Source organism: Sturnira hondurensis, unplaced genomic scaffold, assembly GCF_014824575.4.
Source record: "Sturnira hondurensis isolate 20B ecotype Veracruz unplaced genomic scaffold, ASM1482457v3 Scaffold0008860, whole genome shotgun sequence".
NCBI classification, from domain to species: Eukaryota; Metazoa; Chordata; class Mammalia; order Chiroptera; family Phyllostomidae; genus Sturnira; species Sturnira hondurensis.
The window spans coordinates 3597401-3620552 of NW_028081491.1; the positions used below are offsets into that span (position 1 = coordinate 3597401).

General features: G+C 39.0%; 1 pseudogene; it reads left to right on the forward strand.

Annotated features, from left to right (window-relative positions):
* The first annotated feature begins 7158 nt into the window (after positions 1 to 7158).
* LOC118993693 (60S ribosomal protein L6-like) lies at positions 7159 to 8953 on the forward strand (annotated as a pseudogene).
* The last annotated feature ends 14199 nt before the right edge of the window (positions 8954 to 23152 follow it).

Consider the following 23152-nt stretch of genomic DNA (forward strand, 5'->3'; position numbering starts at 1 on the left):
AAAATAGGATCATTGGGCATTGGGCTCTAGATTCAGGGCTTAACTCTGCCATAAATAATAGAATATGTGAGTCTCTTAGTTTCATTTCCCCAGATACAAAATAATTTTAGTTGATCATAAAACATAGATGACAAATATAAGATCTCATGACCCTTCCCCAGTCCTTTCTGGAAAAAACATTAGAAGTCTAATAAGTACAGCACTGCTCCCCATACTCATCTTCTGTATCCTCAAGGTAGCCCTCTTGGAAAGCACAGAAATCATTCGAACTTGCCATCAGTTAGTGGCCATGAAATTCACTCCCAGAGTTTCAGTGGTGACCAAGTACACTTACTGTACTTCCTGAGCCTGGTACCCAGGTGCTGTGAAGAGAGGGTCCCTTTCTGCCTCACTGTTGATCTGGGAAATCTCATTTCATGTTCTCCAGTTCTCAGGCTAGGATTACTCCCTCAGATCCCTTGGTTCTCAGGTCTCACACACAATACTGAATTATGGGTTTCTTGGGTCTCCAGCTTCCAAAGGGCAGATGGTAGAATTTCTCAGCCTCCGTAATCACATGAGCCAATTCCTCATAATCAATCAATCTTTCTCTCTCTCTCCCCCCTCCCTCTCCTGAAATGAAATTTTAAAAAAGTTATCAGAGGGGTTCAACAAGAGACCTGAGTAGAATAAAGAATCAGTGAGCAAACTTGAAGATAAGGCAAATGAAACTATTGTGTCTGGGTGAGTTCCAAGATGGCAGCAAAGTAGCCGAAACCTCTGTCCCCTTGCTCCGAGCCCCAGACCAGTCTTGCAGCTAAACTACAGAGCAATCAACTTGAAAATCCAGTTGAGTGTGTGTGAGAGCATGTGAGTGAGCAAGTGTGCAGGCATGTATGCAAGTATACAAGTGCCTGTCCATCTGTGAGGGCACTTGGGAGTGGGTTGCCTGTGCTCTCCAGGTGGAGTGGCTGCCATCACCACCACCACCCAGCCCGGTGATTCAGGTTGCACAGGTTTGGAGCAGTAGCCATTTGGGGCATTTACAAACTCCTCCTCAGGAAGAACCTTGGCACCCAGCATTGCTTTTGTGCCCTCCATGTTGGGCTGGGTCACACACCCCACCTCTGCCAGGAGCAAGGGTCAGGAGACTGCAGTATTTGCCAAGGAGGGGCTATCACCTCTGCAGCCCGAGGCACTTCTGGAACTGTGAACTAGACAGAGTATGACTGAGGAGACTGTAGATCAGCCAGGAACTAGGAGCACCAGGGTGGAGAGAGAAGACTGGGGCAGCACTAGCTGCAGAGAACATGGCAGCAGCACGGCGACCAGAAGCCCAAGACTGGCTCACTTTGGGGAATGGTGCAAGTGCCCTGCCACCATCTTATGTTATAGTTTCACTGCTGGACTCTTCTCTTCCTTTCCCCACCCCATCAGGATGACATAAGACTTAAAAGAAGACAATTCATACAGGATATACAAGGTCTCTCTGGAAAAAGTCCAGCTATTGTTAATATAATGAGAACAATTTGTGTGATATAAATGGAACCTGGCAGCCAAGGAGAGTGGACTGGAATGTACATGAGTGAACAATGATGTCTTCACTGTGCTAGTCAGTGGGGCACTAGATACACTGAGTGAGCATGTGTACTGTGTGGCTGTCACATTCAAAATGACTGAATGAGTAGAGCAACAGATCTGCATTAAATTTTGTGTTAATTTTGAACATTCCTCTACAGAGATTATTCAGATGATTCTGAAGGCCACAGCTATGGGAAACTGGTGATTGGCAGCTTCATCATGACAATGACAATACAGCCACTCATGTATCACATCTTGTGCAGATTTTTGTCAAAACATCAAATCAGCCAGGTGACTCAGGACACCCTATAGCCCATATTTGGTGCCCTGTGACTTCCAGCTTTTCCCAAAACTAAGGTCACCTTTGAAATGGAAGAGATTTTAGACCACGAATGAGATTCAGGAAAATATGAGGAGGCAGCTGATGGCAATTGGGAGAACTGTGTGAGGTCCCAAGGTGCCTACTTTGAAGGGGACTGAGGCATCATTGTCCTATATAAAATATTTCTTGTATCTTTTATATTCTTTAATAATGGTCTCTATTTTTCAGATTACATGGCTGGATAGCTTCTGGACAGACCTCCTATTATATTGATTTGGGAGAGATAGAGAGAAGAGTCAGTGTGAGAGAGAAATGCCAATATGTTGCCTCCTGTACATGCTCCAGCTGGGAATGCAACCCACACCTAGAAACCCTCTCAAGGCAGAGGCAGGCGTCATAAGGGATTAGCCCCTAGTCAACCAGATGGAGGAAAGTTCCTACCAACAAAGTGGCCAATAACAATCAGGACCCAATTACAACAGGAGAGCCACATCACCCACACAAAATGATACTCCCAGAGCATCCATATTGGGAGATCAAGGAGTCTACACCATGAGAGCTCTCTGCACTGGGGAAAGACAAAAACCTCTGGAGGCAAATACATTATCTTTTTTTTCCTTAAAGGGCCAAAGCACAGGTTTTGTGTTTTCAGCTACCCACTTTGGACCCAAGTGAAGGGAAGGCAGTGTGGACTGGACTCATATGAGGAGAGTCTGGAGTTGGAGCCACTAGGAAGAGACTTGGTGGGGCAGCTATGAAACTTTTAGGGCCCAGATACACCTGGGCTTCATAGCAGCCATCTTTCTTAAGAAGAGCTAGCCCCTCCGAGAGGAAAAGAAATTACCTTACCTTTCTTTCTTTCTGCTGCATAGAATTCCATTGTGTAAATGTACCATAGTTGTTGTTGGTTTTTTTTTATCCATTCATTTACTGATGGATACCTAGGTTTCTTCTAGCACTTGGGTATTGTAAATTGTGCTGCTATGAACATTGGGGTGCATAGGTTCTTTTGGATAGGTGTTTCAGGCAGTGACCAGAGGGGAGAGGGGAGGGAACTCCAGGGGAAAAGGGTGAAGGGTTTGCAGGAACAAGTATAAGGGACACATGAACAATAATAAGGGATGAGGGTAGAAACGAGAAGGCAGTGGGGAGAACTGGGAGGTTGGGTTGGGGTGGGGGGAAAAGGCAGAAAACTGTACTTGAACAATTAAAATTTTTTCAAAAAGAAAGAAATTACTTCACCCTGTGGCATACCACTGCCCCCACCCCTCTTGCCATACTTTCTGAAATTCTGTTCATTCCACATAGCAACTTTTTCTTCTTTCTTCAGTTTTGCTCTGTCTTAATGTTATGTTATGTTTGTTTTTTATTTCTTTTCTCCCATCCTGCATCTTAACCTTTGCTGAGGAGACAGCAACACAAACAGAATCAGTGGTCATCAGATACTGGGAAACAGGCTGATGCTTCGCTCTCATGGAAGAAGCACAGGAACCCCCTACCATCATGTGGCAGACACAAAATCTTGACTCTTCAAGCATAGTAGGGCTCCTGCAATGCCAAATTCAGGGAAATAATCCCAGACAGACTCAAATTACTGGCTCAGAGAAAGAGGAACACACCCACTGTCTTTTCTGAAGTTTGAAAGGCACCTGCCATGGGAGATCCAGGACCCACAGCCTCCTGTTTTGACCAGAAGCCCTCTCAGAAATAGCTGAGTCTGTGAGTAGTCTAAGATTAACAGCAAGCCAGCAGGCAGAGACAGGCAGAGGCAGATCCTGTGGTGACTTGAGACATCTCCTGACATACCCCGGGAACCAGTGCTGACCAAAGCCAGCTTTGCAGAGCAGCTTGGCTCACCCCGAAAACAATCAAGCCCACACAAATCAGCCAGGAACTGTGGATCATTTGTAGCTTCTAAAAGGCAGCCAGCCCAGGGCTGGGAATATAAGACAGAAAACTGTACTTGAACAAGAATTAAATATAAATAAATAAATAAATAAATAAATAAATAAATAAATAAATGCCAGCCACCAAGGGCCAGATGTAGACAACACCTGACAGTGGTTTACAGACTAAGACATCAGAGTGGTATCCAAAGAGAGAAACCAGAAGACAAGATCTAAGCTGTGCTGTGACAAATCCACTTGGAACTTTTTTCATTATTTTCACTATTTTTTTCTTTTTCATAGCCTTTTTATTATTTTTTATCTACTTTTTCATTTTCTTTTATTTTTAGTGCTCTAATTTTTTTCACATTTTCTATTCTACTCTTTATCTTTTATCACTCCATTGTTCTCTTCTTCTCTCCTCTTATTTTTTTATTTAATTATTGTTCAAGTACAGTTTTCTGTCTTATATTCCCAGCCCTGCCCCCCCCAGTGCTCCCCACCTCCCTCCCATTTCCATCCCCCACTTTAGTTATTGTCCATGTGTCCTTTATACTTGTTCATATGAGTCCATCCTCTTTTCCCCTATCATTCTCTCCCCTCTCCCCTCTGGACCCTGTCAGCCTGTTCCATATTTCAGTGTCATTGGTCATATTTCACTTGCTTGTTTGTTTTGTTGTTTAGATTCCTGTTAATGGTAACATCATATGGTATTTGTCTTTCACCTCCTGGCTTATTTCACTCGGCATAATGCTTTCCAGTTCCATCCATGATGTTGCAAAGAGTAGGAGCTCCTTCTTCCTTTCTGCAGCATAGAATTCCATTGTGTAAATGTACCATAGTTTTTGATCCAGTCATTTACTGATAGGCATCTAAGTTGCTTCCAACTCTTGGCTATCGTGAATTGTGCTGCTATGAACATTGGAGTGCATAGGTTCTTTTGGACTGGTGTTTCAGAGTTCTTAGGATATACTCCTAATAGTGGAATTACTGGGTCAAAAGGCACGTTCATTTTTAGTTTTCTTAGAAAATTCCATACTGTTTTCCATAGTGGTTGTACCAGTCTGCAATCCCCCAACAGTGAACTAGGGTCCCCTTTTCCCCACAACCTCTCCAGCACTTGTTGTTTGTTTCTTTGTTTATGATAGCCATTCTGACTGGTGTTAAGTGGTATCTCATTGTAGTTTTAATTTGCATCTCTCTGATAGCTAGCGATATCGAGTATCTTTTCATGTGTCTCTGGATCCTCTGTATGTCCTCCTTGGAGAAGTGTATGTTCAAGTCCTTTGCCCATTTTTTCTTTTTTTAAAATATTTATTTATTTATCTTTAGAGGGGAAGGGAAGGAGAAAGGAAGAGAAACATCAATGTATGGTTGTTTCTCGTGCACCCCCTGCTGGGAACTGGCCCCTGCCAGGAACTGACCTGTAACCCAGGCATGTGCCCTGACTGGGAATCGACTTTGCCCATTTTTTAATTGGGTTGCTCATCTTCTTTGAGTGGAGTCAAGTGAGTTCTTTGTATATTTTGGAGATTAAACCTTTGTCTGAGGTATCATTGGCAAATATGTTTTCCCAAGCTGTTGCTTTTCTTTTTATCTGGATTCTGTTTTTCTTAGCCATGCAGAAGCTTTTAATTTTGATGAGATCCCATTTGTTTATTCTTTCCTTTATGTCCCTTGCTCTAGGGGATGTATCAGTAAAAATCTTGCTCCGTGGAATATCTGAGATTTTCCTGACAGTGTTCTCCTCTAGGACTTTAATGGTTTTATGGCTTATATTTAAGTCTTTTATCCACCTTGAATTTATTTTGGTGTATGGTGTAAGTTGGTGCTCGAGTTTCATTTTTTTGCATGTAGCTGTCTAGTTCTCCCAACACCATTTGTTGAAAAGGCTATCTTTACTCCATTTTATGTTACTGCCCCCTTTGTTGAATATTAATTGACTGTAGAGATTTGGGTTTATTTCTGGACTTTCTGTTCTATTCCATTGGTCTATGTTCCTGTTTTCATGCCAGTACCAGGCTGTTTTGATTACAGTGGCCCTGTAATACAGTTTGATATCAGGTATTGTGATCCCTCCTACTTTGTACTATGCAGAACTGTATGCCAAGAAATTTGAAAACCTAGCTGAAATGGACACATTTCTAGAAAAATATAATCTTCCAAAATTCAATGTAAAAGAAGCAGAAAACCTGAACAGGCCAATAACAGCAGATGAAATTGAAGAAGTAAGAAAAAAACTCCCCCCCAAAAAAAACTCCCTCACACAAAAGCCCTGGACCAGATGGTTTCACAGGAGAATTCTACAAAGTTTTTAAGGAAGAGCTAACCCCTATCCTTCACAGACTATTCCAAAAAATCCAAAAGTAAGGAAAACTCCCCAAATCTTTTTATGAAGTCAGCATCATCCTAATTCCAAAGCCAGATAGAGACACAACAAAGAAAGAAAACTACAGGTGAATATCACTGATGAAAATAGACACTAAAATCCTCAATAAAATATTGGCAAATCGTATCCAACAATACATCAAAAAGATCATACACCACGACCAAGTGGGATTCATCCCAGGGATGCAAGGATGGTTCAATATTCATAAATCAGTAAATGTAATACATCACATAAACAAAAGCAAAGACAAAATCATCTTATTTTTTTGTTAATTTTTCTGTATTCCCTTTCCTGTTTTCCTCTTTCAATTCATTATAAGTATTCTCTTCTCCTTTCCCATTTGGACTTTTCCTATTTTTTTCCTTTATCTACTATTCCATTTCTCTTTTTGCTTTTATTATTCTTTGCTCTTGTCATTGATATTGCTGCAGTGGTTGAGGAAGGAGTTGCTTGTTTTGGTATTATTTTTGTGTTGATTTGCTTTGTTCTGCCAGCATTTATGCAACAACATACAGTACATAGTGGAGATTTAGCCTCTTAGTCAGCCAGCGAGAGGGGATTTCCCACTAATGAACAGGCCAATAACAATCAGGATCCAAATACAACAGAAGAATTCACAAAACCCACACAGAGCACAATCCTAGAGCATGCAGCTCAGGGGATCAAGGAGTTTGCACCACTGGGCCCCATAGGACTCCTAACACATAAGGTGACTCCACAAGACAGAAAGTCCAAGCAAATCAATCTGATAACTAGAAACAAACACAAAGACAACTAAAATGGGGAGACAGAGGAACAACTCCCAGAAGAAAAAATAAGGAGGAATCTCCATAAAAAGAGCTAATGAGATGGAAGTGAGTCATTTATAAAACACAGAGTTCAAAATACTGCTTATACAGATGCTCAAGGAAGTTAGTGAGAACTAAATGGAATTTAGGGGAACTACATAAGCATGCAAAAGGACATACAGAATTTCAATAAGAACCAGTTGAAAATCAGGAATGCAGTATGTAAAATGAAGAACACACTAGAAGGAATTAAAAACAGACTAGATGAAGCAGAGGATCGAATTGATGAGTTGGAAGACAAGGTAGAAAAAGAAACACCCAGTTAGAGCAACAAAAAGAAAAAAACTCAGAAAGCATAAGAATAGTTTAAGGGAACTTTGGGGCAACAAAAAAAAAAACATACCAATGTTCACATCATAGGCACTCCATATGGAGAATAGGAGCAAGGGATAGAAAACCTGTTTGAGAAAAATTATGACAGAAAATGTTGCTAACTTGGTGAGAAGAGAAGTCACACAAGTCCAAAAAAGACAGAGGGTCCCAAACAAGATGAACCCAAAAAGGCCCACCCCAAGACACATTACAATCTGAATGGCAAAATTTAAATACTAAGAAAGAATCTTAAGGCCGCAAGGGAGAAACAGCTAGTAACAAACAAGAGAGCTACAATAAGGCTATCAGCTGATTTTTCAATAGAAACACTACAAGCCAGAAGAGATTGGCATGAAGTATTCCAAGTGATGAAGAGCAAGGATCTCCAACCATGACTACTCTATCCAGCAAAGCTCTCATTTAAAATAGAAGGTAGAATATAGAGCTTCCCAGACCAAAGAAGGCTGAAAATGTATGACTCCACCAAGCTAGCATTGCAAGGTATGGTAAAGGAACTGAAAGAAGAAGGAGGAGGAGAGGAAGGAGAAGGAGAAGAAGAAGGAGAAGGAGAAGGAGAAGGAGAAGAAGAAGAAGAAGAAGAAGAAGAAGAAGAAGAAGAAGAAGAAGAAGAAGAAGAAGAAGGGAAGGAGGAGGAGGAAGGAGAGAGAGAGAAAAACACAGGTACAAAGGAAAAAATTGGCAATGAATAAATGCCTGTCAATAACAACCTCAAATGTAAATTAACTAAATCCTCCAACCCCCCCCCCAAATAGGCTTTAGTTCTTTTTCTCATTTTGCAAGATGGCAGGTGAAAAAAACGAAGAAGCTGGATACTAAGAAGAAACCTGAAGCCAAAAAGACTGATACTGGTGGCAAGGTTAAGGAAGGTAACCTCAAGGCCAAGATGCTTAAGCAGGGGAAGCCCCACTGCAGCTAAAACATTGTCCTAGTCAGAAGAATTGGCAGGTATTTCCAGTCAGCTATGTATTCCCCAAAAGCCATATAAAAGAGGAAGTATTCTGCAGCTAAATCCAGGATTGTAAAGAAAAAGGAGAAAGTTAAGGCTATTGTCACTAAACCAGCTGGTGGAGACAAGGATGGCGGTACCCAAGTGGTTAAACTTCACAAAATGCCTACATACTATCCTACTGAAGATGTGCCTTAAAAGCTGTTGAGCCATGGCAAGAAACCCTTCAATCAGCATGTGAGAAACTTGTGGGCCAGCATCACTCCAGGGACCATTCTGATCATCCTCACTGGGTGCCACAGAGGCAAGAGGGTGCCTTTCCTGAAGCAACTTAGCAGTAGCTTGCTATTTGTGACCGGACCTCTGACCCTAAATTGAGTTCCTCTGCATAGAACACACCAGAAATGTGTCATCACCTCCTCCACCAAAATTGATATCAGTGCTATGAAAATCCCCAAGCATCTCACTGATGCTTACTTCAAGAAAAAGAAGCTGTTCAAGGCCAGACACCAGGAAAGGAAGATCTTCGACACCGAGAAAGAGAAATACAAGATTACAGAGCAATGCGAGGTTGGTCAGAAAGCCATGAACTCACAAATTCTGCCAAAAATCAAGCTGTTTTTCAGCTCCAAGTGTGTCTGCTCTCACAAGTGTGCTTTATTCTCATAAAATGAAGCCCTAAATTTCTTTTGAAAAACCTAATTAAATAACTGATCTGTTTTAAAAAAAAGTAGGATAGCTGAATGGTTAAGAAGACATGACCTGCATATATGTTGTCTACAAAAGACCCACTTAGAACAAGAAATACACACAGGCTGAAAGTGAAATGATGGAAAAAATATTCCATGCAAATGAACATGAAAAAAAAAGCTGTGGTAGCAATACTTACATCAGAAAAGGTAGACTTTAAAATAAAGACCATAATAAGAGACAGAGAAAGTAAGTACATAATACTTAAGGGAGTAGTCCAATAAGAGGAAATAACTCTTGTAACATATATACACACAATATAGGAGTCTGTAAATATATTTTAATATATTGGAGTACTATAAGAAAGACATACACAGTAATACAGTTATTGCGGTGAATTTCAACACCCCACTGTCAACAATGAATAGATCTTCCAAACAAAAAATCAACAAAAATATTGCAGCATTGAATGATATTCTAGGTCAGATGGACTTAATCGATATTTATACAACATTTCACCACAAAGAAGCACAATATACATTCTTTTCAAATGCACATGGATCATTCTCAAAGACAGACCACATGGTAGGACACAAAATAAGCCTCAACAAATTCAAGAAAATAAAATCATATCAGGCATCTTCTCAGATCACAATGGCTTGAAACTGGAGATCTACTGAAAAAAATCTCAAAATGATTCAAATGCATGGAGGCTGAGTAACATGTTATTAAATAATCAATGGGTTAGCAATGACATCAAGGAGGAAATAAAAAATTATCTGGAAAAAAATGAAAATAAACATACAACCCCAAACCTATGGAACTATCACAACAAAGGCTATCTTGAGAGGGAAGCTCATAGCAACTCAGGCCTACCTACAGAAGATAGATACATTTGAAATAAACAAACTAACTCTCCATCTAAAAGAACTAGAGGAACAACAAAAGGACCCAGAGCAAATAGAAGGAAGGAAATAACCAAGATCAAAGCAGAATTATATGACATAGAGAATAAAATTATAATTCAAAGGATCAATGAACCCAGGAGCTGTTTCTTTGAAAAGATGAACAAAATTGACAAACTATTAAGCAGACTCATCAAGAAAAAAAGAGAGAGGATCCAAATAAATAAAATCAGAAATGAAAGAGGAGAGATTACAACTGATACCACAGAAATACAAAGGATTGTTAAGAAATTACTATGAACAACTCTATGCCAAGAAATTGAACAACCTGGGGGAAATGGATACACTTCTAGAAAAATACAATCTTCCAAATCTGAATCAGGAAGAAACAGAATACCTGATTAGACCAGTAACAACTAGTGAAATTGAAGTGCTAATCAAAAAATTATTGGCACACAAAGGCCCTAGAGCACATGGCTTCACAGGAGAATTTTACCAAAAACTCAAAGAACTAATGTCTATCCTTCTCAAGCTATTCTAAAAAATTCAGGAAGAGGGAAGACTCCCAAACTTTTACAAGGCCAGTATTATCCTAATCTCAAAACCAGGTAAAGACACAACCAAGAAAGAAGATTACAGGCCAAGATCTCTGATGAACATAGATGCTAAAATCTTCAAGAAAATACTAGTAAACTAGATCCAGTGGTAGATTAAAAAGATCATACAGCATGATCAAGTGGGATTTTCCAGGGATACAAGGATGTTACAATATTTGTAAATTAACAAATGTGATATATCACAAAAACAAAATGCAAGACAAAAATCACATGGCCATATTGATAAATGCAGAAAAAACAATTAATAAAATCCAGCACCCACTCTTGACAAAAAAAAAACCCAAAACACTCAGCAAAGTGGGAATACAGGGAGCATAACTCAACATAATAAAGTCATACACTAAAAACCTACTGCCAGCATCATACTAAATGGGAAAAAACTGAAAGTATGTTCCTTAAAATTAGGAGTAAGACAAGGGTGTTCACTTTCACCACTCTTATTCAAGATAGTAATGGAGGTTCTAGTCATAGTTAGGCATCCAAATTGGAATGGAGGAATTAAAACTGTTATTATTTTCAGACAACATGATAGTGTACAGAGAAAATCCTATGGGCTCCACAAAAAAACAACTCAACCTAATAAGTGAATTCAACAAAGTAAAAGATACAAAGTCAATATTCAGAAATCAATGGCATTTTTATATCAACAATGACTATCAGAAAAAGATACAGAAAAATCTCATTTACTATAGCAAGAAAATGTAAAATACCTAGGAATAAATTTAACCAAGGAGGTAAAAGGTCTGTACTCAGAAAAATAAAGAACACTGAATAAAGAAACTGAGAAAGATACAAAGATATGGAAGGGTACGGTGTATTCATGAACTGGAAGAATTAACATCATTAAAATGTCCATTCTACCCAAAACAATTTCTAGATTCAATGCAATCCCTAGTAAAATACCAATAGCATACTTTACAGATCTAGAACAAACTTTTCAAAAATTTATATGGAACCCAAAAAGACCCTGAATAGCCACAGCAGTCTTGAGAAAGAACAAAGTTGGAAGGATCATCATACCTGACATCAAAATATATTACAAGGCCATGGTAATCAAAACAATCTGGAACTGGCATAAGAATAGACACATAGAGAGGCAAGAGGGTGACAGAGTAGGACGGAGTGAATTCCATCTTCTTGTACACACAGGAGAAGATCCTGGCTGATCAGCAGTTCCCCAGCATATATGAAAATAAGGAACCAGAAATTGTGATGGTCACGGAGGATCCAGATGGTAGAGAGACAGCTGGCACACCTTGGCAGGCTCCCAGTGCTCAGGATGGATCCTGGTGCATCTCCCTTGGACTCTATGGGAGCCCTGGGCCTGCCAAAGCATCCTTGGGAGAGAACTGGGTTATCAGCTCCCTCCCTACCCAGCCAGGTAAGGCTGGGTGCCAGGAGAGACTTGTTTGCTAGAGTTCGCAGAGAGGGTGCTGAGGACAAAGGGCCAAGATCAGCCATGGACTCTGTGGTCGTCAGCCCCAGAGAACTGAGAGGCACAGTATGGGGCTCTGACTCCGATAGTCACAGCCTCCTGGTCTGCTCCCCACCCAGCCTGGCAGCAAGCCCGAGGTTGGGCAGAGGGCCTGAAGTTCCACCACAGAACTGAAACGGGTCTGCGTTCCAACCCGCAAGAACCAGGCAGCCTGGCCAGTGCACCCACGCACCACAACCCATCCCATGGTGGTACCTCTGGGAAAAGAGCACTGTGAGGAAGTCCTAGACCCCTTCGTTGGGTGCTGGGGCAAGGTGCCAATTTGGCTCTTGGGAGAGCGCTCTTAGAAAGACAACACTAATCTTCTCTCAGCCTGCTGCAGCCAGAAAAACCGGTTTGGCCAGTTTGAAACCAAGAGATTTTTTGTTTGTTTGTTTGTTTGTTTTTAAGTAATCTTTTATTTTTTAATTTTATTATTCTTTTATCTTTCAATACTTATTTCCTTTTTCTCTTCTTTTCTGTTTTATTCCTTCTTCTTTCCTTCCAAACTTATCACTTTTTCCTCCCTTCTCCTACCTTTTTTTTTTCTTCTTTTACCCACAAGTGACACAAACAACTTGAAACTGTGAAAAGACCAGAGCTGGTCCAAAAGAAGAGGCTTCCCAACTGTAGAGTCAGAGAGACAAATTTCAGTTTGCTATAGCAGAGAAGCCACAAGTTGCTGCATATTTGCATAGTTATTATTTTTTCATTATTCTCACTTCTTTTATACTTTAATAGTATCTTTGTATTCCTCCTCTTTCGGTATAGCCTTCTTTGCCTTGGCTGGTTATATTGTATCATTTGATAGATTTCCCCCGTTCTCTCTTCCACAGTGTATTGCTAATTTTCTATACATCACGCCACTTGTTTTCCTTTAGCACACTACGCAAAGTTCTATTCACCCTACTCAGACAGATCACAAAGAGTCTGTCATATGATTGTTGCTCTAATATTATTGTAAATAATAGCTGTTCTATACAACTGTAAATACTTCACAACACATCTCCTGGATCTTAGTCCACTTCACAGTTTCCTGAATTCTATTACTGGAGTAATTAACTCTATTTGCTCATACACTACACCTATTTACTATCCTTTACTCTCACCTTACCCCAGAATCTGATGGACCACAACCTCACTGGTTTCTAGATCCAACTCACTAGCCTTCCCACTCCAACAAGAAACTTATCTTGTGTCCATCTTCTCTTAAAGGTGGCAAGTTGGATTGAAGATTACAGTTAACACTATATGTACTGTAAAGATCTTCTATCTCTTCTCTACTGGCTATAACTGTAAATATCATAAAATACTGTTTCACTCTCATAAACAATTTTACCTCCCTCTCCAACTGATCACATAAAAAAGGAGTAAGTGGAGGTAGAGAATGCTAGGATAACCGAAGGAGACTGCACCACTGAATTTCACAGACATTCCATCACAGAAGTTCACACCAAGTTCTTCTTGTCTCTTCTTGTGAGACAAGAAGAGTCTCATAAACAATGGGAAGATAAACAATCCCCAAATGAAAGAAAAGGAGGAAGTCTCAGAAAGAATGTTAGATGAAATAGAGGAAAGTCAACCATCAGATATTGCATTCAAAGCACTGGTCATCAGAAAGTTCAAAGAGGTCACAATGAGCTACCAGAAACTACAGAAGAGCTACAATGATCTCACCACAAAGTATATCAAGATGAAAAAGGAAATAAAAACTATCAGCAAAGACCAAGAGGAAATGAAGAATACAATTTCTGAATTGAAGAACACAGTTGAAGGAATCAAAAGCAGAATCAACGAAGCAGAAGATCCGATCAGTGAGTTGGAGGACAAAATAGAAAACAACTCCCAGAAAGAGCAAGAAAAGGAAAAGGAGCTCAGACAGAATGAAGAGGAATTAAGAGAAATGCAAGACAATGTGAAATGTAACAATATCCAAATAATAGGGATACCAGAAGGAGGAGAAAAAGAACAAGGGATAAGAAACCTATTTGAAAAAATAATGAGGGAAAACTTCCCTAATTTGATGAGACAAAAAGTCACACAAATGCATGAAACTCAGAGAGTCCCAATCAAGAGGAATGCAAAGAGGCCCACTTCAAGACACATCCTCATTAAAATGGTGAAATTCCAAGATAAAGAGAGAATCTGAAATGCAACAAGAGAGAAACAGGAAGTAACATATAAGGGAGCCCCAATAAGGTTAGCTACTGACTTCTCAATGGAAACACTCCAAGCAAGAAGAGAATGGCAAGAAATTTTCCAAGTAATGAGAACCACAGGCCTACAACCAAGGATACTTTACCCAGAAATGTTCTCAATCAAGATAGAAGGCCAAATAAAGAGCTTCCAAGACAAAAGAAGTCTAAAAGAATACACCTCCATAAAACCAGCTCTGCAAGAGATGCTAAAAGGATTGCTTTATGAAAGGTAAAGAGAGACAGAGAGGAACACAGGTACAAAAATGGCGATGAATAAGTACCTATCAATAATAACATTAAATGTAAATGGATTAAATGCTCCAATGAAAAGACCGAGAATAGCTGAATGGATAAGAAAGCGAGACCCACACAAGTGCTGCCTAAAAGAGACCCACCTCAGGACAAAAGATCTACACAGACTAAAAGTGAAGGGCTGGAAACAGATTTTCCAAGCAAACAGGCAGGGAAAAAAAGCCAGGGTGGCAATACTCATATCAGATAAAATAGACTTCAAAAAAAGGGCCATAAAGAGAGACCCAGAAGGTCACTTCATAATACTCAAGGGAAGAATCCACCAAGAAGACATTAACAGATTAAATATATATGCACCCAACGTAGGAGAACCCAAATATATAAGAAAAATCCTAGAAGACTTCAAGAAAGATATTGACAGCAAAACAATTAGGGTAGGGGATTTTAACACCCCACTGTCAAAAATGGACAGATCTTCCAAACAAAATACCAACAAAGATATTGTGGAATTGAACTATGCCCTAGATGAAATGGACTTAACTGATATGTATATATAGAAAGCCCTTCATCCAAAAGAAGCTAAATACACATTCTTTTCAAATGCACATGGAATATTTGCAATAAGAGAGCACATGATAGGACATAAAAGGAGCCTCAACAAAGTCAAGAAAATTGAAATTATACCAAGCATTTTCTCTGAACACAAGGGATTGAAACTGGAATCCAACCCCAAAGGAAAAAACCGAAAACACCCAAAATCATGGAGATTGAATGACATGCTATTAAACAATGAATGGGTCAAGAATGAAATTAGGGAAGAAATAAAAAGCTTTCTGGAAACAAATGAAAATGGACTCACAAGAACCCAAAACTTATGGGACACAACAAAGGCAGTCCTGAGAGGGGACTTCATAGCAATACAGACTTACCTAAAGAAGATAGAAACATTTCAGACAAACAACCTAACCCGACACCTGCAAGAATGTGAGGAACAACAACAAAGACAGCCTAGAGCAAGTAGGAGGAAGGAAATAACTAAGATCAGAGCAGAATTAAATGACATAGAGACTAAAAGCACAATTCTTAGCATCAATGAATCGAGGACTTGATTATTTGAAAAGATAAACAAAGTAAACAAAACTTAAAGGAAGCTCATCAAGAAAAGAAGAGAGAGGACACAAATAACACAATCAGAAATGAAAGAGGAGAGATTACAACTGATACCACAGAAATAGAAGGGATTGTAAGAAATTACTATGAAGAACTGTATGCCAATAAATTTGAAAACCTAGCTGAAATGGACACATTTCTAGAAAAATATACTCTTCCAAAACTCAATGAAGAAGAAGTAGAAAGCCTGAACAGACCAATAACAGCAGATGAAATTGAAGAAGTAATAAAAAATTCCCTCACACAAAAGCCCTGGACCAGGTGGTTTCACAGGAGAAATCTACAAAGCTTTTAAGGAAGAGCTAACCCCTATCCTTCACAGACTATTCCAAAATATCCAAAAGGAGGGAAAACTCCCAAACTTCTTTTATGAAGCCAATATCACCCTAATTCCAAAGCCAGATAGAGACACAACAAAGAAAGAAAACTTCAGGCCAATATCACTGATAAACATAGATGCTAAAATCCTGAATAAAATATTAACAAATCGCATCCAACAATACATCAAAAAGATCATACACCACGACCAAGTGGGATTCATCCCAGGGATGCAAGGATGGTTCAATATTTGCAAACCAATATATGTAATACACCACATAAACAAGAGCAAGGACAAAAACCACATGATCATATCAATAGTCAGGGAAAAAGCTTTTGATAAGGTACAACACCCATTTATGATAAAGGTACTCAGAAAAATGGGAATAGAGGGAGCATTCCTCAATATAATAAAGGCCATATACAAATGACCTACAGCCAACATCATACTCAATGGGCAAAAACTAAAAACTTTTCCACTAAGATCAGGAACAAGACAAGGTTGTCCACTTTCACCACTTCTATTTAATATAGTATTAAAAGTTCTAGCCACAGTGATCAGACAAGAAAAGGAAATAAAAGGCATCCAAATCGGAAAGGAGGAAACAAAACTGTCATTGTTTGCAGATGACATGATAGTGTACATAGAAAATCCTATAGCCTCTACCAAAAAACTGCTCGAACTAATAAATGAATTTGGCAAAACAGCGGGATACAAAGTCAATATCCAGAAATCAAAGGCATTTCTGTATACCAACAATGAAGCAGCAGAAGCAGAAATCAAGAAAAAATCCCATTCGATATAGCAAAAGGAAAAGTAAAGTATCTGGGAATAAACCTAACCAAGGAGGTTAAAGACCTGTATGCAGAAAACTACACAACACTGAAGAAAGAAATCAAGGAAGACACAAACAAATGGAAACATATACCATGTTCATGGATTGGAAGAATTAACATCATCAAAATGTCCATACTACCCAAACAATTTACAGATTCAATGCAATACCTATTAAAATACCAATGGCATATTTCACAGACATAGAGCAAACACTTCAAAAATTTATATGGAACCATAAAAGACCCCAAATAGCAGCTGCAATTTTGAGAAAGAAGAACAAAGTAGGAGGGATCACAATACCTGACACCCAACTGTATTACAAGGCCACTGTAATCAAAGCAGCTTGGTACTGGCATAAAAACAGGCACATAGACCAATGGAACAGAACAGAGAGCCTAAAATAAACCCAAGTCTCTATGGGCAACTAAGATTTGACAAAGGGGGCAGTAACATAAAATGAATAAAAATAGCCTCTTCAACAAATGGTGTTGGGAGAACTGGACAGCTATGTGAAAAAAGGAAAACTTGAGCACCAACTTACACCATACACCAAAATAAATTCAAGGTGGATAAAAGACTTAAATATAAGCCGTGACACCATTAAAGTCCTAGAGGATAACATTGGCAGAAAAATCTCAAATATTTCACACAGCAAAATTTTCCCCAATATGTCCCCTAGGGCAAGGGACATAGAGGAAAGAATAAACAAATGGGATCTCATCAAAAGAAAAATCTTCTGCACAGCTAAAGAAAACAGCATTAAAGGAGAAAGACAACCAACTGTATGGGAAAGCATATTTGCCAATGATACCTCAGACAAAGGTTTAATCTCCAAAATATATAAAGAACTTACACAACTTCACTCTAAGAAGACAACTAACCCAATTTAAAAGATGGGGAAAGGACTTGAACAGGCACTTCTCCAAGGAGGACATACAGAAGATGCAGAGACACATGAAAAGATGCACAATATCGCTAGCTATCAGAGAGATGCAAATTAAAACCACAATGAGATACCACTTTACACATGTCAGAATGGCTATCATGAACAAGGCAACAAACAACAAATGTTGGAGAGGTTGTGGGGAAAATGGGACCCTAGTTTCCTGTCGGTGGGATTGCAGACTGGTACAACCAGTGTGGAAAACAGTATGGAATTTTCTAAGAAAACTAAAAATGGACCTGTCTTTTGACCCAGCAATTTCACTGCTGGTATTATATCTTAAGAACCCTAAAACACCAATCCAAACAACCTATGCAGTCCAATATTCATAGCACAACAATTTACAATAGCCAAGTGCTGGAAGCAATCTAGGTGCCCTTCAGTAAATGAATGGATTGAAAAATTATGCTACATATACACAATGGAATTCTATGCAGCAGAAAGAAAGAAGGAGCTCCTACCCTTTGCAATAGCATGGATGGAACTGGAAAGCATTATGCTGAGTGAAATAAGCCAGCTGTTGACAGACAAAAACTGTATGATCTCACGTTTAACAGGAAGCTAAACAGCAAAACAAAAAAGCAAGCAAAATAAAAACAAAGACACCGAAATAGAGAACAGGGGGACAGTAATCAGAGGAGAGAGGGGAGGAAATTTCAGGGTAAAAGGGGAAGGATTTACAGGAACTAGTATAAAGGACACATAGACAACAACTAAGGGGGCGTGGAAATGAGAGGGAGGTGGGAAGCACAGGGGGGTGGGCTGAGATGGGAGTAAAAGACAGAAAAGTATACTTGAAAAACAATTAAATAAAAAATGAAAAAAATAATAGAGAATAGATACATAGATCAATGGAACAGAATAGAGAGCCTGGAAATAAACCCAAGTTTCTATGGTCAATTAATGTTATATATAGGGGTGAAAGCATAAAATGGCAATAAAAATAGCCTATTTAACAAATGGTATTGGGAGATCTGGACTGGTACATGCAAAAAAATGAAAGTAGACTACCAATTTATACCATACACCAGGAGAAACTCAAAATGAATAAAAGAGTTAAATATAAATCATGATACCATAAAAGTCCTGACAGAAAAAAATAGGCAGTAAAATTTCAGATATCCCACAAAGGAATGTTTTTGCCAGTATATCTCCTAGGGCAGGGAAATGAAGAAAAAACCAACAAATTGGACTTAATTTAAAAAAGGCTTCTGCACAGTTCAAAAATCCATCATCAAAATGAAAAGGGATTATCTTCCTCCCAGTCTCTTGGGAAAACTCTAGATTTACAGTTTTCAAGGTCTATAAACTTTGATTTTTCCATACAGTTGACCCAACTGTATGGGAAAATATGTTTACTAATGATATCTCAGACAAGAGTTTGTTATCCAAAATACACAAAGAAATTTATGACTCCACTCCAAGAAGACAAACAATCCAATTAAATGGGCAAAGGACCTGAACAGGTACTTTTCCAAGGAGGACGTACAGAAGACCTAGAGACATATGAAACGATATTTAGCACCACTAGTCATCCGAGAGATGCATATGAAAACCACAGTGAAATACCACTTCACATCAGTCACAATGGCCATCATAAACAAATCAACAAACAAGTGCTAGTGAGGTTGTAGAGAAAAGGTAACCGTAGTACATTGTTGGTGGGAATGCAGACTGGTACAGCAACTGTGGAAAACAGTATGGAATTCCTTCAAAAAAGCAAACGTGAAACTGCTTTTGACCTAGCAATTCCACTGCTGGGATTATACCCTAAGAATCCAGAAACACTAATTAAAAAGAACCTATGCACCCCAATGTTCATAGCAGTACAATTTACAATAGCCAACTGCTGGAAGCAACTTAGGTGCCCATCAGTAGATGAGTGACTCAAAAATATGTGGTACATTTACACAATGGAATACTACACTGCAGAAAGAAAGAAGGAGCTCCTACCTACCCTTCATGACAGCATGGATGGAACTGGAGAGCATTATGCTAAATGCAGCAAGCCAGGTGGTGAAAGACAAATACCATATGATCTCACCTATAAGTGGAACCTGATTAATAAAACAAGCAAGCAAGCAAAATATAACCAGAGACATTGAAATTAAGAACAAACTGACAGTAACCAGAAGGGAGGAGGGAGAGGAATAACATGGGAAAGAAGGAAAACAATCATCAAGAAACATGTATAAAGGACCCATGGACAAATCCAAATGAGGGGAGGATTAAAGGTGGGAGGTGGGGCTGAGTGGTGTGGTGGAAAGTGGTAGTGGGAAAAGGGAGACAACTGTACTTGAACAACAATAGAAAAGAAACAATTTAAAAAATTTTAAAAAAGAAAACAACAATTTTAAAAAAAGAAAAGAAAAAAATAGGGCAAAGAACCTGAGTAGACACTTCTCCAAGGAGAACATACAGATACTCCATAAACATATGAAATAATGCTCAACACTAGCCACCAGAAAGATGCAAACTAAAACCACAGTAAGATATCACCTCACACCTGTCAGAATGGCTATTTTTAATAAATCAACAAACAACTGCTGATGAGGATGTGGGATAAAGGGAACCCTAGTGCACTGTTAGTGGGAATGCAGACTGGTGCAGCTACTGTGGCAAACAGTATGGAATTTCCTTAAAAAACTAAAAATGGATCTGCCTTTTGACCCAGCAGTGACATTTCTGGAATACCTGAATAATTCTGAAACAGCTATTCAAAAAAACTATGCACCTCCATGTTGACAGCAGCACTATTTACAATAGACAAGGGTTGGAAACAGCCTAATTGCCTACTGACAGATGAATGCATTAAAAAACTGTGGTACATTTACAAAATGAAGTACTATGGAGCAGAAACAAAGAAGGAATTTCTATCTTTCGAGACAGCATGAGTAGAACTGAGACTATTTTGCTAAGTGAAATAAGCCAGGTTGTGAAAGACAAATACCATATAATCTCACTCATAAGTGGAATCTAACAGACAAAATAAACTAATGAGCAAAACAGAATCAGAGACATGGAAACATGAAACAGTCTGACAACTGCCAGAGGGGAGGAGATAGGGGGGAATGGTGGAAAGAAGGGGAAGGGATTAGTCAGAGAACATGTATGAATCATTCATAGACATGGACAATGGTGTAAGGATAGACTGTTGGAATGGGGTGGGCTAGGCGGAGGAGTGCAAAGGGGGAAAAATTCATTCAATTGTAATAGAATAAACAAGATAAAAAACTTGTATTTGATAGCAAAAAGAAAATTCAATGACAAAACATAAACAGAGTTTAAAGAACCTATGGGACACCAACAACTAGATCAATATATGTGTGTGGGTATTGCAATATTTTATAGGAGGACATAAAAACATTCACACCAAAGCATTTTAGTAAAACTGTCAAAAGCTAAAGACAAAGAAAAGATTGGAAATTTGCTCAAAAACAGAAAGAGAGAAGTAACTTTTCATGTACAAGGGATTCATTTTTTTAATTATTTATTTTTTATTGTTGTTCAACTGCAGGTGTCTCCATTCCCCCCCCACCCCCACCCCATCCATCTTCATCTCCTGCTCTCAAACCTACCCCCCTATGGCTTTGTCCATCTGTCCTTCATACATGTTCCTTTTTAAAAAATTATTTTATTGTTGTTCAATTACACTTGTTCGCATTTATCCCCCACCATTTCCCCTGGCCCTAGCCATCCCCACCTCCCTCCCCTGCTTCCATCCACCCTTGGTTCTGTCCACATGTCCCTTATAGTTTTTCCTGAAAACCCTTCCCCCTTCCTCTCATTATCCTCTCCCACCTCCATTCTGGTTACTGTGACATTGTTCTTCATTTCAAAGTCTCTGGTTATATTTTGCTTGCTTCTTTGTTTTCTTGATTGGGTTCCAATTAAAGGTGGGATCATACGTTATTTGTCCCTCGCCACCTGGATTATTTCACTTAGTGTAATGCTTTCCAGATCTATCCATGCTCTTGCAAAGGGTAGGAGCTTATATTTCTCTCTGCAGTGTACTATTCCATTGTGTAAATGTTGATTTATCCATTATATTCTTTTTATCCATCCATTTACTGATGGGCACTTGGGTTGCTTCCGGCACTTGGCTATTATACATTGTGCTGCTATGAACATTGGGTGCATAGGTTCTTTTGAATTAGTGATTCAGGGTTCTTGGGATATAATCCTAGCAGTGGAATTGCCAGGTCAAACGGCAGTTCCATTTTTAGTTACCTGGGAAATTCCATACTGTTTTCCATAGTGGCTGCACCAGTCTGCAATTCCACCAACAGTGCACTAGGGTACTCTTTTCTCCACATCCTCTCCAACACTTGTTTGTTGAGTTGTTTATGATGGCCATTCTGACTGGTGTGAAGTGTCATTGCCTTATGATTCAAATTTGCATCTCTCTGATGGCTAGTGATGCTAAGCATCTTTTCATATGACTCTGGGCCCTCTCTGTATGTCCTCCTTAAAGAAGTATCTGTTCAACTGTTTTGCACATTTCTAAAAAATTATTTTATTTATTTATTTTTAGAGAGAGGCGAAGGGAAGGAGAAAGAGTGGGAGAGAAACATCAATGTGTGGTTGCCTCTCATGTGTCCCCTACTGGGGACCTGGCCTGCAACCCAGGCATGTGCCCTGACTGGGAATCGAGCCAGCGACCCCTTGCTTCACAGGCCTGTGCTCAATCCACTGAGCTACACCAGCCACCGTGCTCAATCCACTGAGCTACACCAGCCAGGGCTTACAAGGGATTCAAAATAAAGTATCAACTGGTTTCTCATAAGAAAACTTGGAGGCCAGAAGACAGCGGGATAATATACATATTAAATACTGAATAAAAGAAAATTGCCAGATGAGGTATCTGGGTTCAGCAAAATTGGCCTTCCAAATGAGAAAGAATTTAAGATACTCCCAAGTAAACAAAAGCTGACAGAGTTTGCTATCATTAGACCAACTCTCTAAGAAATGTTAAAAGAAGTCCTTCAGGCTGAAAATGCAAACAGTAACTCAAAGCCATATAAACAAAGATCTCTGGTAAAGGAAAACACAAGGAAATATATAAATACCAGTCTTATTCTACTTTTAGTTTTCAACTCTACATTCAATTTTCTAAAGGATTTAAAGAAAATGCATAAAATTATGAATCTGTGCTATTGGGTTCAAAATGTATAAAAATATGACTCATGGCATCAATAGCATAAAAGAAGTAACAAAATTGTACAGAAGCAGATAATTGTATACTATGGAAGTTAATTTGGTATCACTTCAAATGGTATTGTTATAACTTTACAAGCACAAAAACAATGTGTATAGAATATGCACAGAAGGAAATAATAAAGAATTAAAATACTTCACTTTAAAAAAGTCAACTAAAACCAAAGAAGGCAGTAATGAGAGCAAGAAAGACAAAAAGCTATGAGACACAGAGAAAACAAATAGAAAAGTGACAAAAGTAAGTCC